This window comes from Salvelinus alpinus, chromosome 24, assembly GCF_045679555.1.
Source record: "Salvelinus alpinus chromosome 24, SLU_Salpinus.1, whole genome shotgun sequence".
Classification (NCBI taxonomy): domain Eukaryota; kingdom Metazoa; phylum Chordata; class Actinopteri; order Salmoniformes; family Salmonidae; genus Salvelinus; species Salvelinus alpinus.
In genome coordinates, this window is record NC_092109.1 from 25,894,653 (window position 1) to 25,914,161 (window position 19,509).

Consider the following 19,509-nt stretch of genomic DNA (forward strand, 5'->3'; position numbering starts at 1 on the left):
CCTCTTCCACTCACAACACATACCCCCCTCCACCATTTACACAGGCATACCCCCCCGCAAACGCATACCCCCCTCACACACGCATACACCCCGTCTCCCCCTCACAACGCATACCCCCCACCCCCTCACAATGTATACCCCCGTCTCCCTCTCACACACGCATAACACATGCACACACACTCACACCCCAGGCCTCTTCCCAACAATCAGTCACTGGTTACTTTACATCACGCTGAGGTTACCTCCCCTCCTCTCTTCCCTCTCCCTCTCATTTCTCTCTCGCCCATTTCTCGCTTTCTCTATCCCCCGTCTCTCTTTCTCTCTCACTTACTCTCTCCCGACAGCTCCCCCTCTTTCTCCCATCTCTCTCTCTTTCCCTACATCTCTCCCTCTTTCTCCCATCTCTCTCCCTACGTCTCCCCCTCCTTCTCCCATTTCTCTCTCTCTCTCCCTACATCTCCCCCTCTTTCTCCCATCTCGCTCTCTCTCTCTCAGCCAACCCCAATCCAAAAAAAACTGTGTGAAATAGCACTCATATCATTTTGCACAATGCTTATGCTTTTAATGTTCCATTTACCAATTGGTCCATGGCAGTGCAGGGACAATGCTTTGGGAGAGATGGAGGGTAGAGGGTTTACTCCCTGCCGGAGGCTGGTGTTCCTGTGGTGACAGAGCAGCCTGGCAGACTGGGGGTACTGAGAACACCAGACTCACTGGTCAGTCAGTTACAGTTAGTTACCCTCCCGACCTGGCTCCCCTGGTAGACATGGAGACAATTGAGTTGAGCGACACATTTGCCTATAGCGTTTTCAACCATAATGAGAAATGCAGTGCAACCTAAATAGGTTGTGAGTAGGCTCACATGCGGTGCCAAGCTTAGCTTGGTGAACGAGATTATGGTAAGAAAGGTGGGAGTGAAAGAAGAGCTGACCTGATGGGACTCCTGATCACTTACACCGATCAATGGTGTGCATGAGGCTGTCCAAACTGCCTTTGGCATTCATACAGCTGCATGTGGATCTGTGTGCCAACGACCCCGGTGCAGTTATACTAAGAAATTAGATCCATGCCGCTTGACATGTAATTTTACCTCTTCTTCTTTGTCGTCATCGCCAATCTAAAAGTAGGATGCCAATCAGATTGTTTTAATATTGAATTAAAGTGATTGAATTAGACCACCTTAAAAGTAATAAATGTTGAGAGTCAAAATCATAGCATCTTTCTTTCTCTTTGGCTACCAAGAAACCAGAGGAGGCTGGTGGGTGGAGCTAGGTGGAGGGCTCATTGTAATGGCTGGAATGGAATAAATAGAATGGAGTCAAACATGTGGTTTCCATATGTTTTATGTGTTTGATACCGTTCCATCTATTCCATTCCAACCATTACAATGAGCCCATCCTTCTATAGCTCCTCCCACCAGCCTCCTCTGCAAGAAACTCAAGGATCTGTCTTAGAGTGGACTAAATCTGGACCTAATATTCCTGTGAATTCTAGCTGGTTGGATGGGAGGGCTGCAGGTGAACGTGTCAATAGACAGACAAGGACACAGAGACAATGGCTTGCCAGCCTTGTGACCAACCAACTGATCAGTGAAACCATTGTCAACAAACTAGTAATGCAATAAAAATTGTAAATCAAAACATTTACCATGAGACGGTTCTGGGCCTAAATAATTTATTTAGCCAACACAAGCCTTTTGTTCCAATAAATCAGTTAGTGAACAATGGGATGAGGCCATGCAATAATACTGAGCCACATATGTGTTGTTAATTTACTTAGAAAAAGCAGGGCCCTGGAATTTCCTGTTCTGTAGAAAATTACTAATTTGTATTGAAGACACAAGTTTTAAATCTTTCTCGCACCAAGCTAGAGATTCTGAGGCGCACTGTGACGTCTGACTGGTTGATGGGGTACACATGACTTAAATCATCCATTTAATTGTTCCTGAGAACTTAGCTCAAAGCAAAGTACTCTGGGACCGGGAGGCAGAGGAAGAGAAATATAAAGTTAAGAGAAGGACAGATGGCGAGAGAAAGAGAGGGAGTGGATGAGGAGGGGTAAAGTTAGTAGCACTTAGCACTTATTTTAATAGGAGTGTTTACTATAGTTGTTTAGTGACGCATGTATGACATAGAATGGCAAATATTTACAATAATTTAACAATCCTAAAACTCACTCCTCCCACATCTATCTAAAGTACAGTCTCTGTTCACTCAAGTAGCTAACTTGCTTGCCAAATTACCATTAAGAAGTTAACCTATTACTTACACAAATGCAATTGAAACTGAGAAAATCCCACTAACCTTGCCAGACAGTAAGCAGTGGTCTTAGTTCTAGAGCCTGGGTGGGGAAAAACACATTCTCAGTGGACAAGTGGGTGGTCACTGTGTTTAAAGGTCCAAAAGGTCTGGATTATTAACAGCATAATGCTGCTAAGAATCATATTTAACAGTTGAGGGATTAACCTACAGTTTAATAACTGATAGTAGCTGTAAATCAGTGTTTAATAGTAGAAGTGCTGGATCCCGGGAACTTAGAATGAGCTAAACTGAAGTAGCTAGAAGAAAACAATACATAGTCACAAAACTGGCATTTTAAATAATGATTAACAAACTGATTGAGTAAAAAGTACTGATATTGACATTGTGGTGGAAACTTTTGATGATAAACTGAGGCAGCGAGAGTTACATGGCTGATACTGGAACACTGAGAAATCACTGTAATTATTAATGCATCGCCTGCATTGTGCTGCAAAATTCATTAACTGGAGATGATTGATTTACAGTATTTGGTTAAGAACTAGAGGAGGAATGACCCATGACCACCCTAGATGTTTCAAGGCGTGAATCAATTTTAGGGTTTCATTAGTGCTGGATTTTATTATAATTCAAAATGTATTGAATTTGATCCAATAGATCGAAATGCTCACCCAAGAATGTGTTAAAATAGAGCTTTAAACTGAAGCAAAACCAAGCATACAAAACCAGCAGGCTCCGCTATGGTCTAAAAACTCAGACCAGAACCAAAAAGTCGATATAATATCCCGCAGGCAGCAGAGAAACAGATCATTGTAAATCCACTACAGCCCTCCATCACAAACAGACAGCACAATGTTCACCTGCCTCTGAAAATGATGACTGGCTTCATATGTTGAATAAATGTGGACATTTAGTGAGAATGCTTTGCATTCTGGAGACAATTGAAGTACACATTTTCCAACCTAGAAAATGGTCTGTCTCGCTGTAGTGAGTCAATGCCGGTGAGCTCGCTCGTACCGTCCCACGTCAGAACCATAGGAGATGTAGGTCGCAGACTGAGTGATCTTCAGTGTTGCTTTATGCAAGATTGGGACTTTGGCCCAAATAGAGTTGTTGCTTCAATATCCTGGTTGGTTGGTGCTCTGACTGGTCCTGGTTTCCCTATAATGACCAAGACATGATTCCATTTCATAATCCTATGTCATTTGTCCTTGAGGAATGGAATGCTGCTAAAAAAAATGGCGCTGGAGGAGATGGCCGCCGTTTTACGGTCTCCAAACCAATGTGTTTTTTTTTTGCGATATTTGTAAATTATTTTATACATAATGTTTCTGCAACCATATCTTACGGCAGAAAAGAGCTTCTGGATATCAGGACAGCGATCACTCACCTCGGATTAGACAAAGATTTTTTCAACAACAACAACAAGCAGGACTCACACGATATTTTCCAAACACCCCGCAGGGCAGACATCCCAATTATTCGCATAAGGAAGCGACGCAGAGGAAGTAGAGCCGGATGCCTCGTCCGGATCCACAGAAGGCGAGTAGGAAAGCTGCCGTTACCGTCAATATTACTCGCCAACGTGCAATCATTGGACAATAAACTAGATGAGGTACGATCACGAATATCCTACCAACGGGACATCAAAGACGACATGGATATTCAGCTAGCGGGATACACGCTGCACCGGCAAGATAGAACAGTACACTCCGGTAAGACGAGGGGGAGGCTGTCTGTGCATATTTGTAAACAACAGCTGGTGCACGAAATCTGAGGAAGTCTCTAGATTTTGCTCGCCTGAAGTAGAGTATATTGTGATAAATTGCAGGCCACACTACTTGCCTAGAGAGTTCTCAGCTATACTTTTTGTGGCTGTTTATTTACCATCACAATCAGATGCGGGCACTAAGACCGCACTCAGTCAGCTGTATAAGGAAATAAGCAAACAGGAAACCACTCACCCAGATGCGGCGCTCCTAGTGGCCGGAGACTTTAATGCAGGGAAACTTAAATCAGTTCTACCAAATCTCTATCAACATGTTAAATGTGCAACCAGAGGGAAAAGAATTCTAGATCACCTGTACTCCACACACAGAGACGCGTACAAAGCTCTCCCTCGCCCTCCATTTGGTAAATCCGTCCACAACTCTATCCTCCTGATTCCTGCTTACAAGCAAAAATGAAAGCAGGAAGCACCAGTGACTCGGTCTATAAAAAAAGTGGTCAGATGAAACAGATGCTAAACTACAGGACTGTTTTGCTATCACAGACTGGAACATGTTCCGGGATTCTTCCGATGACATTGAGGAATGCATCACATCAGTCACTGGCTTTATCAATAAGTGCATTGAGGATGTCGTCCCCACAGTGACTGTACATACTGTACATACCCCAACCAGAAGCCATGGATTACAGGCTACATTCGCACTGAGCTAAAAGGTAGAGCTGCCGCTTTCTAGGTGCGGGACTCTAACCCGGAAGCTTACAAGGAATCCCGCTATGCCCTGCGACGAACCATCAAACAGGCAAAGCGTCAATACAGGGCTAAGATTGAATCATACTACACCGGCTTCGACGCTCGTCGGATGGGGCAGGGCTTGCAAACTATTACAGACTACAAAGGGAAGCACAGCCGCGAGCTGCCCAGTGACACGAGCCGACCAGATGAGCTAATCACTTCTATGCTCGCTTCGAGGCAAGCAACCCTGAGGCATGCATGAGAGCATCAGCTGTTCCGGACGACTGTGTGATCACGCTCTCCGTAGCCGACGTGAGTAAGACGTTTAAGCAGGTCAACATTTACAAGGCTGCGGGGCCAGACGGATTACCAGGACGTGTGCTCCGGGCATGTGCTGACCAACTGGCAGGTGTCTTCACTGACATTTTCAACATGTCCCTGATTGAGTCTGTAATACCAACATGTTTCAAGCAGACCACCATAGTCCCTGTGCCCAAGAACACAAAGGCAACCTGCCTAAATGACTACAGACCCGTAGCACTCATGTCTGTAGCCATGAAGTACTTTGAAAGGCTGTTAATGGCTCACATCAACACCATTCTCCCAGAAACCCTAGACCCACTCCAATTTGCATACCGCCCAAACAGATCCACAGATGATGCAATCTCTATTGCACTCCACACTGCCCTTTCCCACCTGGACAAAAAGAACACCTATGTGAGAATGCTATTCATTGCCTACAGCTCAGCGTTCAACACCATAGTACCCTCAAAGCTCATCACTAAGCTAAGGAACCTGGGACTAAACACCTCCCTCTGCAACTGGATCCTGGACTTCCTGACGGGTCGCACCCAGGTGGTGAGGTTAGGTAGCAACACATCTGCCACACTGATCCTCAACACTGGAGCTCCCCAGGGGTGCGTGCTCAGTCCCCTCCTGTACTCCCTGTTCACCCACGACTGCATTGCCAGGCACGACTCCAACACCATCATTAAGTTTGCAGACGACACAACAGTGGTAGGCCTGATCACCGACAACGACGAGACAGCCTATAGGGAGGAGGTCAGAGACCTGGCCGGGTGGTGCCGGGATAACAACCTATCCCTCAATGTAACCAAGACTAAGGAGATGATTGTGGACTATAGGAGAAGGAGCACCGAGCACGTCCCCATTCTCATCGACGGGGCTGTAGTGGAGAAGGTTGAGAGCTTCAAATTCATTGGTGTCCACATCAACAACAAACGAGAATGGTCCAAACACACCAAGACAGTCGTGAAGAGGGCACGACAAAGCCTATTCCCCCTCAGGAAACTAAAAAGATTTGGCATGGGTCCTGAGATCCTCAAAAGGTTCTACAGCTGCAACATCGAGAGCATCCTGAACGGTTGCATCACTGCCTGGTACGGCAATTGCTCGGCCTCTGACCTCAAGGCACTTCAGAGGGTAGTGCATACAGCCCAATACATCACTGGGGCAAAGCTGCCTGCCATCCACACCAGGCGGTGTCAGAGGAAGGCCCTAAAAATTGTCAAAGACCCCCAGCCACCCCAGTCATAGACTGTTCTCTCCACTACCGCATGGCAAGCGGTACCGGAGTGCCAAGTCTAGGACAAAAAGGCTTCTCAACAGTTTTTACCCCCAAGCCATAAAACTTCTGAACAGGTAACCAATGGTTACCCGGACTATTTGCATTGTGTGTGTCCCCCCCCCCCCAACCCTCTTTTACACTGCTGCTACTCTCTGTTTATCTTATATGCATAGTCACTTTAACCATACATCCATGTACATACTACCTCAATTGGCAAACCAACCAGTGCTCCTGCACATTGGCTAACTGGGCTATCTGCATTTTGTCCCACCTCCCGCCAACCCCTCCTTTTACGCTACTGCTACTCTCTGTTCATCATATATGCATAGTCACTTTAACCATACCTACATGTACATACTACCTCAATAAGCCTGACTAACCGGTGTCTGTATATAGCCTTGCTACTCTTATTTTCAAATGTATTTTTACAGTTGTTTTATTTCTTTACTTACCTACACACACACACATACCTTTTTTTCGCACTATTGGTTAGAGCCTGTAAGTAAGCATTTCACTGTAAGGTCTACCTGTTGTATTCGGCGCACGTGACAAATAAACTTTGATTTGAAATAGATCATATTACTCCAGTGCTAGCCTCCCTACACTGGCTTCCTGTTAAGGCAAGGGCTGATTTCAAGGTTTTACTGTTAACCTACAAAGCGCTACATGGGCTTGCTCCTACCTATCTTTCCGAGTTGGTCCTGCCGTACATACCTACACGTACGCTACGGTCACAAGACGCAGGCCTCCTAATTGTCCCTAGAATTTCTAAGCAAACAGCTGGAGGCAGGGCTTTCTCCTATAGATCTCAGTTTTTATGGAATGGTCTGCCTACCCATGTGAGAGACGCAGACTCGGTCTCAACTTTTAAGTCTTTACTGAAGACTCATCTCTTCAGTGGGGCATATGATTGAGTGTAGTCTGGCCCAGGAGTGTGAAGGTGAACGGAAAGGCTCTGGAGCAACGAACCGCCCTTGCTGTCTCTGCCTGGCCGGTTCCCCTCTCTCCACTGGGATTCTCTGCCTCTAACCCTATTACAGGGGCTGAGTCACTGGCTTACTGGTGCTCTTTCATGCCGTCCCTAGGAGGGGTGCGTCACTTGAGTGGGTTGAGTCACTGACGTGATCTTCCTGTCTGGGTTGGCGCCCCCCCTTGGGTTGTGCCGTGGCGGAGATCTTTGTGGGCTATACTCGGCCTTGTCTCAGGATGGTAGGTTGGTGGTTGAAGATATCCCTCTAGTGGTGTGGGGGCTGTGCTTTGGCAAAGTGGGTGGGGTTATATCCTTCCTGTTTGGCCCTGTCCGGGGGTATCATCGGATGGGGCCACAGTGCCTCCTGACCCCTCCTGTCTCAGCCTCCAGTATTTATGCTGCAGTAGTTTATGTGTCGGGGGACTAGGGTCAGTTTGTTATATCTGGAGTACTTCTCCTGTCTTATCCGGTGTCCTGTGTGAATTTAAGTATGCTCTCTCTAATTCTCTCTTTCTTTCTTTCTCTCGGAGGACCTGAGCCCTAGGACCATGCCTCAGGACGACCTGGCATGATGACTCCTTGCTGTCCCCAGTCCACCTGGCCGTAATGCTGCTCCAGTTTCAACTGTTATGCCTGCGGCTATGGAACCCTGACCTGTTCACCGGATGTGCTACCTGTCCCAGACCTGCTGTTTTCAACTCTTTAGAGACCGCAGGAGCGGTAGAGATACTCTTAATGATCGGCTATGAAAAGCCAACTGACATTTACTCCTGAGGTGCTGACTTGCTGCACCCTCGACAACTACTGTGATTATTATTATTTGACCATGCTGGTCATTTATGAACATTTGAACATCTTGGCTATGTTCTGTTATAATCTCCACCCAGCACAGCCAGAAGAGGACTGGCCACCCCTCATAGCCTGGTTCCTCTCTAGGTTTCTTCCTAGGTTTTGGCCTTTCTAGGGAGTTTTTCCTAGCCACCGTGCTTCTACACCTGCATTGCTTGCTGTTTGGGGTTTTAGGCTGGGTTTCTGTACAGCACTTTGAGATATTAGCTGATGTACGAAGGGCTGTATAAATACATTTGATTTGATTTGATCAAACCTTGGAAACAGGCCTCTATATACAACGCATTATCAGACATTAGTGTGACTGTCAGATACCCAGTAGACTTGGAATTTGCACAGATGGTACACTGAATTGATCTATACTGTACATTTAGATCACAAATGCCAAATGAGTCTTCAAAAGCCCTAAAAATGAGTCCATCATCAGAACTCTGGGTCTGAGTTCTCTCTCCCACATGACAGTGAGAGGAAAGGGGAGAGGGGAGAGGGGAGAGAGGGGGTTAGCAGATAACACCTTAACTACTCCAAGATGTGTCAGCTGACTTTCCCCCAGGATTACCCAGAATTCCTGTCATATGAGGTGAAGCTCAGGGCCTCTGACAGTCTCATTTTTATTCTATATGGATAAATGGATCAGAGCTGCAACCAGATCTGGGCCCTTGTGTTCAATCAGAAAGTTCAAGTCATTTATTATAATCATTAATTTCCTAAGCCTCCTGGGGTGCATCAGAGGACACCCAGAAGTTTCTTCCTTCCGGACTCGTGCCAGAACTTTTAATTGGCCTCAGGAAATCCCAGGCATCCTCCCCTGTTCTGGGAGCTGGGTGTGGGATGTGTGGGATTGGGTCATAGTGAAAGCATTTACTCCCCGATTGGGGCTGCTGGGATAGGACTGCGGGCCAACTTCACAATTACTCTTTCCTGCCAGGGATAACGTCATCGAGGGAATATTATCATGAGAATTCTTCCTCTTAACTCTTTTTTTCTTCTTCTTCACTGTAACACTTAATCAAACATTTCTGTCATAACATGTTTACCGCACAGACTGTTGTCGTAAACTATTGTTACACTTAGAATTACAATATAATTCATGTTTATGATTATCTTATGTAGGGATTAAGAGGGAAGATTCAAATAAAGTGTTACCAAACCCATGTCTTAAACTTGTCTCACCACATACATCCCAAAATCGGATGCACACAGAAAGCACACAGTATTAAGTAATGCTTCCTCCGCCAGCACAATGACTAAGCTTCTCTCAAAAACCCACTGTATGCTGTGGTCTTTTACACAACACACACGTTACCAAGTGCCCTAATAATAGCTATTTAACTGAATGATTTGATAAATGTTTTGGTTTTCAACCCCGACAATCATTCAGTTGTTTGAGAACATTTGTGCATGGGCCACTTACAGTGTAGACTGAAGATCTGGCCTTGACCATTGTGTTTGTTCAACATTTGGTACACTCACTTACTCTTTTTCTGGGCCTGGGTGTTTAGCTAAGAGGTCTATGCTTGGATACCCCTCGGTACACTGCTTGTATGTCATGGTAAACACTGAAGGGTAGTGTTCATTTTTCATCTGTCCAAAACAGTGAGCTGTAGAGAGAGTTGGGAGCAGGGTGGGAGTGGTGGCTCAGTGTAGTAGATCCTATTGTGTAATAAGGGTCTGTGTTTGGTTTGCCTCGCCTCAGTGCCTGCCTGCGCCCCTCTGCCTCCCTGTCCCGCCGATGGAGTGGGTCACACTGAATCACAAGGCCAGCCGGTGCTGACAATGGCACGTTTGTGCACAGGCAGAGCAGTGAGCCAGCCTACTCAAGGGAAAGGATGGTACAAGGTGGAGAGAGTCCAGCAAGCTGTGTGTATGTGTGTGTGTCAGTCTGTCTGTCTGATGAATGGAAAAGTACCTGACTCATGGAAGGGTGCTCTTATCCACAGAATACCCTAAAAAGACAATGTTCCAGATGATCCATCTACATGGAGAGACATCTCCCTCTTGCCCTCGGTCTAGAAAGTGTTCATGAAATGCTTGCTCGCCTGCATACTACCATTGCTTGAAGATACAGGCATTCTCTCTCCCTAACAAAAGGCATATATAGAAAGACAGGGCAAGAATGTGCTTGTTTTCTGCCAAAAAACAAGAATTCATGACTTCAAGCATGAATCCACAAAGTTTTACACTGTGTTTTTGGACCTTAAAGATGCCTTTGGTACTTTATCACTTAGTGTAATGATCAATGACCTTGAGGAAACACAATTGCCTCCACCTTATGTGGACATTATTTCTGATGTGTACAAAACCTATTTTCTCCAAGTTTTGTGTGTGTGTGTGTGTGTGTGTATGTACAGTGGGGAGAACAAGTATTTGATGCACTGCCGATTTTGCAGGTTTTCCTACTTACAAAGCATGTAGAGGTCTGTAATTTTTATCATAGGTACACTTCAACTGTGAGAGACGGAATCTAAAACAAAAATCCAGAAAATCACATTGTATGATTTTTAAGTAATTAATTTTCATTTTATTGCATGACATAAGTATTTAATACATCAGAAAAGCAGAACTTAATATTTAGTACAGAAACCTTTGTTTGCAATTACAGAGATCATACGTTTCCTGTAGTTCTTGACCAGGTTTACACACACTGCAGCAGGGATTTTGGCCCACTCCTCCATACAGACCTTCTCCAGATCCTTCAGGTTTCGGGGCTGTCGCTGGGCAATACGGACTTTCAGCTCCCTCCAAAGATTTTCTATTGGGTTCAGGCCTGGAGACTGGCTAAGCCACTCCAGGACCTTGAGATGCTTCTTATGGAGCCACTCCTTAGTTGCCCTGGCTGTGTGTTTCGGGTCATTGTCATGCTGGAAGACCCAACCACGACCCATCTTCAATGCTCTTACTGAGGGAAGGAGGTTGTTGGCCAAGATCTCGCGATACATGGCCCCATCCATCCTCCCCTCAATACGGTGCAGTCGTCCTGTCCCCTTTGCAGAAAAGCATCCCCAAAGAATGATGTTTCCACCTCCATGCTTCACGGTTGGGATGGTGTTCTTGGGGTTGTACTCCAAGAATTTAGACCAAAAAGCTATATTTTTGTCTCATCAGACCACATGACCATCTCCCATTCCTCCTCTGGATCATCCAGATGGTCATTGGCAAACTTCAGACGGGCCTGGACATGCGCTGGCTTGAGCAGGGGGACCTTGTGCTGCAGGATTTTAATCCATGACGGCGTAGTGTGTTACTAATGGTTTTCTTTGAGACTGTGGTCCCAGCTCTCTTCAGGTCATTAACCAGGTCCTGCCGTGTAGTTCTGGGCTGATCCCTCACCTTCCTCATGATCATTGATGCCCCACGAGGTGAGATCTTGCATGGAGCCCCAGACCGAGGGTGATTGACCGTCATCTTGAACTTCTTCCATTTTCTAATAATTGCGCCAACAGTTTTTGCCTTCTCACCAAGCTGCTTGCCTATTGTCCTGTAGCCCATCCCAGCCTTGTGCAGGTCTACAATTTATCCCTGATGTCCTTACACAGCTCTCTGGTCTTGGCCATTGTGGAGAGGTTGGAGTCTGTTTGATTGAGTGTGTGGACAGGTGTCTTTTATACAGGTAACGAGTTCAAACAGGTGCAGTTAATACAGGTAATGAGTGGAGAACAGGAGGGCTTCTTATAGAAAAACTAACAGGTCTGTGAGAGACAGAATTCTTACTGGTTGGTAGGTGATCAAATACTTATGTCATGCAATAAAATGCAAATTAATTACTTAAAAATCATACAATGTGATTTTCTGGATTTTTGTTTTAGATTCCGTCTCTCACAGTTGAAGTGTACCTATGATAAAAATGACAGACCTCTACATGCTTTGTAAGTAGGAAAACCTGCAAAATCGGCAGTGTAGTGTATCAAATACTTGTTCTCCCCACTGTATGTGTGTGTGTGTGTGTGTGTGTGTATATGTGTGTGTGTCCGTGTAAAGGCTTTGATTTATTGTCAAGCAGATAGAAAAGGGGTCTTAAAAAACATCTACTAGAAAAAGTCTAAAAAAGTATCAGAAATGCATATAAACACAATGTTGAAGTAAAGACCCCTGCCAACTAATAACACTTACATTTAGTTTGAAAAATTATCCTATTCAGATTTCAATTTCCACAGACGTATAGCCTTCATTTGTCCCAGACATCGACATACATGACTTGGTGCGGACTGAAACAAATCTGAACCAATCATAGATGTCTATGTTTAACAAGTTTGGACAGTACATTACAGTACAGTAGAGCACAGTAGAGAAGTACAGTAAAGAAAAGTAAAGTATACTTCAGTACACAGTTGAGTACACCACGGTTATAACATTCAACTAAAACTGAAACTAAAATGAAAACCAATCATGAAAAAACAATTCAGTAAACTGAAATAAAATAATTAACAAATCTGTTTAAAAAACTCAAACTATACTGAAACTATTATCCACCTAATTATTATTACTTTGATGTCCCAACTTGTTAAATATAGGCGTCTATGATTGGTTCAGATTTGGTCCGGTTTGGACCAACCAAATTTGGTCTTGTTTGGTGTTGGATCTCATTCAAATAATAACCAGTGTGTAGAATAATACCTACATATTCAAAGGAGGATATTGGATATTCCTATTTAGGATACATCACCATGAAGAGAATAACTTTCATATCCAGAATTATGCATTTTTGTGTAGTACAGATCAGGGACCCATGATAAAATTCCATAACCGCAATTCTGTTACCGGGTGTAAACCCTCTTCACTTACTGTAGTTAAATAACCAAAATATATTTTTTTAAATTCAAGGTGTCATGTCATAAATTACACCCCATTCTTTTCTGCAGACATCTTTTGAATTATAAGCAGCAGATACTTAACAGTTGTGGGAAAATGTGGTCACATGAAAAAAGAGGGATATTTTCTGCATAGTTCTTGCACTTGTTTTTGAAAAATGTTCAGTGTAAATTGTTAAAAGTAGTCATTGTGCATAGAGATGTATGGTTTGTTAAACTTTGAAATCTATGTTTTTTGTTTGGCATACATTTTAAGTGAAAAATCTAAGTCCCAGCGCAATTCTGTTACCATGGAATTGCCTTCTACTAACACATGCACAAACACAGTGTCACGATCATCAAAAAGAGAGAAGGACCAAGGCACTCTTCATATAATTAAAATGCCTTTATTAGTATGGCATGTTCAATAGAAACAAAGTTGTTTAAAAACCGACGCGTTTCGGCTGCATGGCCTTCGTCAGGGAGTACAGTACTCCCTGACGAAGGCCATGCAGCCGAAACGCGTCGGTTTTTAAACAACTTTGTTTCTATTGAACATGCCATACTAATAAAGGCATTTTAATTATATGAAGAGTGCCTTGGTCCTTCTCTCTTTTTGATGACCAATTTACACCTTTTACCAAAGAGCACCTTCTATCTACCAAAATATACTATAGTGTACCTTAGTAGCGCTTCCCTTCCTCCTCTTTCTAACAGTGTCACGATCGTCGTAATGAGTAGACCAAGGCGCAGCGTGCGTAGAGTTCCACATAATTTTAATAAACCGAAACTCACTGAACAAAACAACAAACAACCAACCAAATGAAACGTGAAGCTACTGTTGTGCACTCAGGCAACTAAATGTAGACAAGATCCCACGAATAACCATGGGGAAATGGCTACCTAAATATGATCCCCAATCAGAGACAACGATAAACAGCTGCCTCTGATTGGGAACCATATCAGGCCATCACAGAAATACAAAACATCTAGATGACCCACCCAAGTCACTATCACGCCCCAACCAACACAGAGAATAAACAGCTTACTATGGTCAGGGCATGACACACAGTTTCATATTGGTCATGTCAAAAATGTTGTTGATGCAACAGACTGGAAACTGTGGGGGAACCGTCATTTTGTGTCTGCTGTAAGCCACCTTCAGTTACATCCTGCAGTTGGTGGTTTCATCATTGGGCCTGGATGAGGAAAATTCAGCTGAAATATAATGTAGTTTACCAAAGTTCAATCAGTCTGAATACTTGTTTAACTTCATCAAGCAGCATAACATAATTCACTCTGTTTCCTATTATACTGGCATAGTTGGAATGCATGAATACAAAGGTATCCTCATAAGCATACCCAGCTAGCACATTTGGTTCTTTGGAAGTTGTGGGAACATACGTTTTTGGTTTCCCATTGGTTCTGGGAATGAAGCCATTTCTGGGAACGTACATTTTTAGGTTGCAAGGAAATTCTGAGAATGTTTTTCTATGGTTCCCTGAAAGTTTTCCTGGGAGGTTTAATTGACCTTCTGAAAATTATAGGTTATTTGAAGGTAATTAAATCATGTTTGAATAACACTGCTAGCTTAGTTTGGGTTAACTGTTTTAAACTCCTAGCACAGACAGGACATATGGAAATTAATTTGCTTAGGCATTATTCATGCATAATGCCGCCGGAGGGGATGGCTGACGTTTTACGGGCTCCTAACCAACCTTGCTATGTTGTTGTTTTTTTCGCATTGTTTGTAACTTATTTTGTACATAATGTTCCTGCTACCGTCTCTTATGACCGAAAAGAGCTTCTGGACATCAGAACAGCGATTACTCACCTGAACTGGCTGAAGATTTTTTTCTTTAATGAATCCAACGCGAAGCATATACTGCTTTCTCAAGACCAGGACCAAAGCACCGTCATTCGTGTGAAGAAAAGATGGAGAAAACGGGTGCGGAGGTCGGGGTGCCTTGTGAGAATTCGGAGGCGAGTGTGTAAACCACTACTACCATCAGTACTATTGGACAATGTGCAATCATATGAAAAAAAACTTGATGATCTACGATTAAGACTATGCTACCAAAGGGGACATTAAAAACTGTAATATCTTATGTTTCACCGAGTCGTGGCTGAACGACGACACGGATAATATAGAGCTGGCTGGGTTTTCTGTGCATCGGCAGGACAGAACAGCTATGTCTGGTAAGACGATGGGCAGGGGTGTGTGTCTTTGTCAATAACAGCTGGTGCGCGATGTCGAATATTAAAGAAGTCTTGAAGTATTGCTCGCCTGACCACACTATCTACCAAGAGAGTTCTCATCTATATTATTCGGAGCCGTCTATTTACCACCACAAACCGATGCTGGCACTAAGGCCGCACTCAACAAGCTGTATACGGCCATAAGCAAACAAGGAAATGCTCATCCAGAATCGGTGCTCCTAGTGGCCAGGGACTTTAATGCAGGGAAACTTAAATCCGTTTTACCTCATTTCTACCAGCATGTCACATGAGCAACCAGAGGGAAAAAAACTCTAGACCACCTTTACTCCACACACAGAGATGGATACAAAGCTCTACCCGCCCTCCATTTGGCAAATCTGACCATAATTCTATTCTGCTGATTCCTGCTTACAAGAAAAAACTAAAACAGGAAGTACCAGTGACTTGCTCAATACGGAAGTGGTCAGATGACGCGGATGCTACGCTACAGGACTGTTTTGCTAGCAGACTGGAATATGTTCCAGGATTCATCCAATTGCATTGAGGATATACCACCTCAGTCACCGGCTTAATCAATAGTGGCATTGACGACGTTGTCCCCACAGTGACCGTACGTACATATCCCAACCAGAAGCCATGGATTATAGGCAACATGCGCACCGAGCTAAAGGCTAGAGCTGCTGCTTTCAAGGACACTAATTTACATTTACATTTAAGTCATTTAGCAGACGCTCTTATCCAGAGCGACTTACAAATTGGAAAGTTCATACATATTCATCCTGGTCCCCCCGTGGGGAATGAACCCACAACCCTGGCGTTGCAAGCGCCATGCTCTACCAACTGAGCCACACGGGACCGTGGGCTAATCAAGACGCTTATAACAAATCCCACAATGCCCTCAGACAAACCATCAAACAGGCAAAGCATCAATACAGGACTAAGATTGATTCCTACTACCCCGGCTCTGACGCTCGTCTGATGTGGCAGGGCTTGCAAACTATTACGGACTTCAAAGGGAAACCCAGCCGCGAGCTGCCCAGTGACGCGAGTCTACCAGAGGAGCTAAATGCCTTTATGCTTGATTCGAAGCAAGCAACACTGAAGCATGCATGCAAACACCAGCTGTTACGGACGACTGTGTGATCACAATCTACATAGCCAATGTGAGCAAGACTTTTAAACAGGTCAACATTCACAAAGCCACGGGGAAAGAAGGATTACCAGGACTTGTAGTCAAAGCATGCGCGGACCAGCTGGCAAGTGTCTTCACTGACATTTTCAACCTCTCCCTGACCGAGTCTTTAATACCTACATGTTTCAAGCTGGCCACCATAGTCCCTGTGCCCAAGAAAGCAAAGGTGACCTGCCTAAATGATTACCGCCCCGTAGCACTCACGTCGGTGGCCATGAAGGGCTTTGAAAGGCTGGTCATGGCTCACATCAACACCATCAACACCATCATCCCAGAAACCCTAGACCCACTCCAATTCGCATACCGCACCAACAGATCCACAGGTGACGCAATCTCAATCGCACTCCACACTTCCCTTTCCCACCTGGACAAAAGGAACACCTATGTGAGAATGCTATTCATTGACTACAGCTTAGCATTCAACACCATAGTGCCCAGAAACCTCATCACTAAGCTAAGGACCCTGGGACAAACCACTCCCTCAGCAACTGGATCCTGGACTTCATGACCAGCCAACCCCAGGTGGTAAGGGTAGGCAACAACAGATCTGCCATGCTGATCCTCAACACTGGGGCCCCTCAAGGGTGTGTGCTTAGTCCCCTCCTGTACTCCCTGTTCACCCACGACTGCGTGGCCAAGCACGATGTAAGGACCGACGCTGGAGTAGAGAAGCAGGTACGGGTAGTCAAACATTTAATCGGAACAGACATGGAACAAGACAGGAACAGCGTCAGCACACAACGACATATGACAATCAATGCTGAAGTGGGGAACAGAGCGAGGGAACAGACAGATATAGGGGAGGTAATGACAGAGGTGAGTGAGTTCAGGTGAGTCCAATAATCGCTGATGCGCGAGACGGGGCTAGGCAGGTGTGCGTAATGATGGTGGCAGTAGTGCGTAATTCTGGGGAGCCTGACGCCCTCGAGCACCAGGGGGGGAAGAGCGGGAGCAGGCGTGACAGTACCCCCCACACCCCCGCCAACCGATGTCCCACCTGGGTGAGCCTGACGGGCCGCCCGAGGCACAGGCGCTGGACCAGCCGGCAGGGCGTGAAATCCCAACGAACCGGAAGAAGCGTGAGAGCCTGTCGAGCCTGCTGGGCGTAAAAACCTAGCGATCCGGCTGAGGCCTGACGTGGGATGGGCGCCTTCCGAGCCAACCAGGTCAAGAAACCTCTCGAGCCAGCTAGGGCGTGACAGCCCGACGAGCTGGTTTAGGCACCCTCGTTTCAATCGGTGGCGGTCCCCGGACCCGACGTCACCACCAACCGGAAAGTCAGCATTTCCGATGCTTCATTTGGTTGCCTCAGCACTCTGTAAGGGCCGACACTGGAGTAGAGAAGCAGGTACGGGGAGTCAAACATTTAATTGGAACAAACAAGGAACAAGACAGGAACAGCGTCAGCACAAGGGTAAACAAGGACATATGAAAAACAATGCTGAAGTGGGGAACAGAGCGGGGGGAAAGACAGATATAGGAGATGTAAAGTCGAGGTGAGTCCAATAATCACTGATGCCCGTGACGGGGGAAGGCAGATGTGCGTAATGATGGTGGCAGGAGTGCGTAATGCTGGGGTGCTTGGCGCCCTCGAGCTCCAGTGGGGGAAGAGTAGGAGCAGGCGTGACACACGACTCCAACACCATCATTAAGTTTGCTGACGACACAACAGTTGTAAGCCTGATCACCGACAACGATGAGACAGCCTATAGGGAGGAGGTCAGAGACCTGGCAGTGTGGTGAAAGGACAACAACCTCTCCCTCAACATGAGCAAGACAAAGGAGTTGATCGTGGACTATAGGAAAAGGAGGGCCAGACAGGCCCCCATTAACATTTATGGGGCTGTAGTGGAGCTGTTCGAGAGTTTCAAGTTCCTTGGTGTCCACATCACCAACAAACTATTATGGTCCAAACACACCAAGGCAGTCGTGAAGAGGGCACAACAACACTTTTTCCCCCTCAGGAGACTGAAAAGATTTGGCATGGGTCCCCAGATCCTCAAAAAGTTCTACAGCTGCACCATCGAGAGCATCCTGACCGGTTGCATCACCGCCTGGTACGGTAACTACTCGGCATCTGACCGTAAGGCGCAACAGAGGGTAGTGCGTATGGCCCAGTACATCACTGGGGCCAAGCTTCCAGCCATCCAGGACCTATATATTAGGCGGTGTCAAAGGAAGACCAAAATAATTGTCAAAGACTCCAGTCACCCAAGTCATAGACTGTTCTCTCTGCTACCACACAGCAAGTGGTACCGGAGTGCCAAGTCTAGGACCAAAATGCTCCTTAACAGCTTCTACCCCCAAGCCATAAGACTACTGAACAATTAATCAAGTGGCCACCCCGACTATTTACACCCCCCCCCCCCCCCCCCCCACACTGCTGCTACTCGCTGTTTATGGTCTATGTATAGTCACTTTACCCCTACCTATGTACATGTACAAATTACCTCGACTAACCTGTAGCCCCGCACATTGAAATATAAAATATATATATATATATCTTATTGAAAAAAATGTCCTCAGAACGTTATTTAATTACCTTCAAATAACCTATAATTTCTGTTCTCAGAACGTTAATAAAACATCCCAGGAAAACATTCAAGGAACCATAGTAAAACATTCTCAGAACCTCCCTGCAACCTAAATATTTATGTACCCAGAACAGGCAGAATGTTCATTTCCGTTCTCAGAACTTAAAAAAAAAAGTTCAGATTTACCAGTCAGGAAACGTATGGCTTCGTTCCCAGAATCAATGGGAAACCAAAAATGTATGTTCCCACAACTTCCAAGGAACCAAATGCACTAGCTGGGTAGGCTTCATTTATTTTCCTGGGACACTTTGGTCGTGCTGTCCAGGTTCCTGACCTACAGCCAGCAGCAGCTATGGTCAGAGCACACACACACACTCAAATACTGTCGCCCCTGAAACACTCTTCAACACCCCCGATGGTCCTCCAGCCCAGAGCATCCCCCCCTCTTCACCACCACCCTTCCCTTCCTCCATCCCTCCTCACCACCACCCTTCCCTTCCTCCATCCCTCCCCGCCACCACCCTTCCCCTCCTCCACCTCCTTGCTGTCTGTCATATGACTACAGTTATGTGTGAGGAATGGAACACAAAGATGCTCTGTTAGTCCCTCTGCTCTGCCCCCAGTAAGGAGTGCTGGGAGGAGGGCCCATT

At 45.5% G+C, this 19,509-nt stretch overlaps 1 protein-coding gene across 2 annotated transcripts in view; it reads right to left on the reverse strand.

The window, feature by feature from the left end:
• Nucleotides 1-19,509, reverse strand: part of LOC139552406 (guanine nucleotide-binding protein G(z) subunit alpha) — a 56,556-nt gene that overhangs the window by 28,018 nt on the left and 9,029 nt on the right. The window contains exon 2 of one of the 2 annotated variants that reach the window (XM_071364124.1): nt 2,304-2,340. The exons of the other annotated variant lie outside the window; for it this stretch is intronic. The gene's annotated coding sequence lies outside the window, so the exon portion shown is untranslated. The remainder of the gene's footprint in view (nt 1-2,303; nt 2,341-19,509) is intronic. 2 annotated transcript variants of the gene reach the window in all.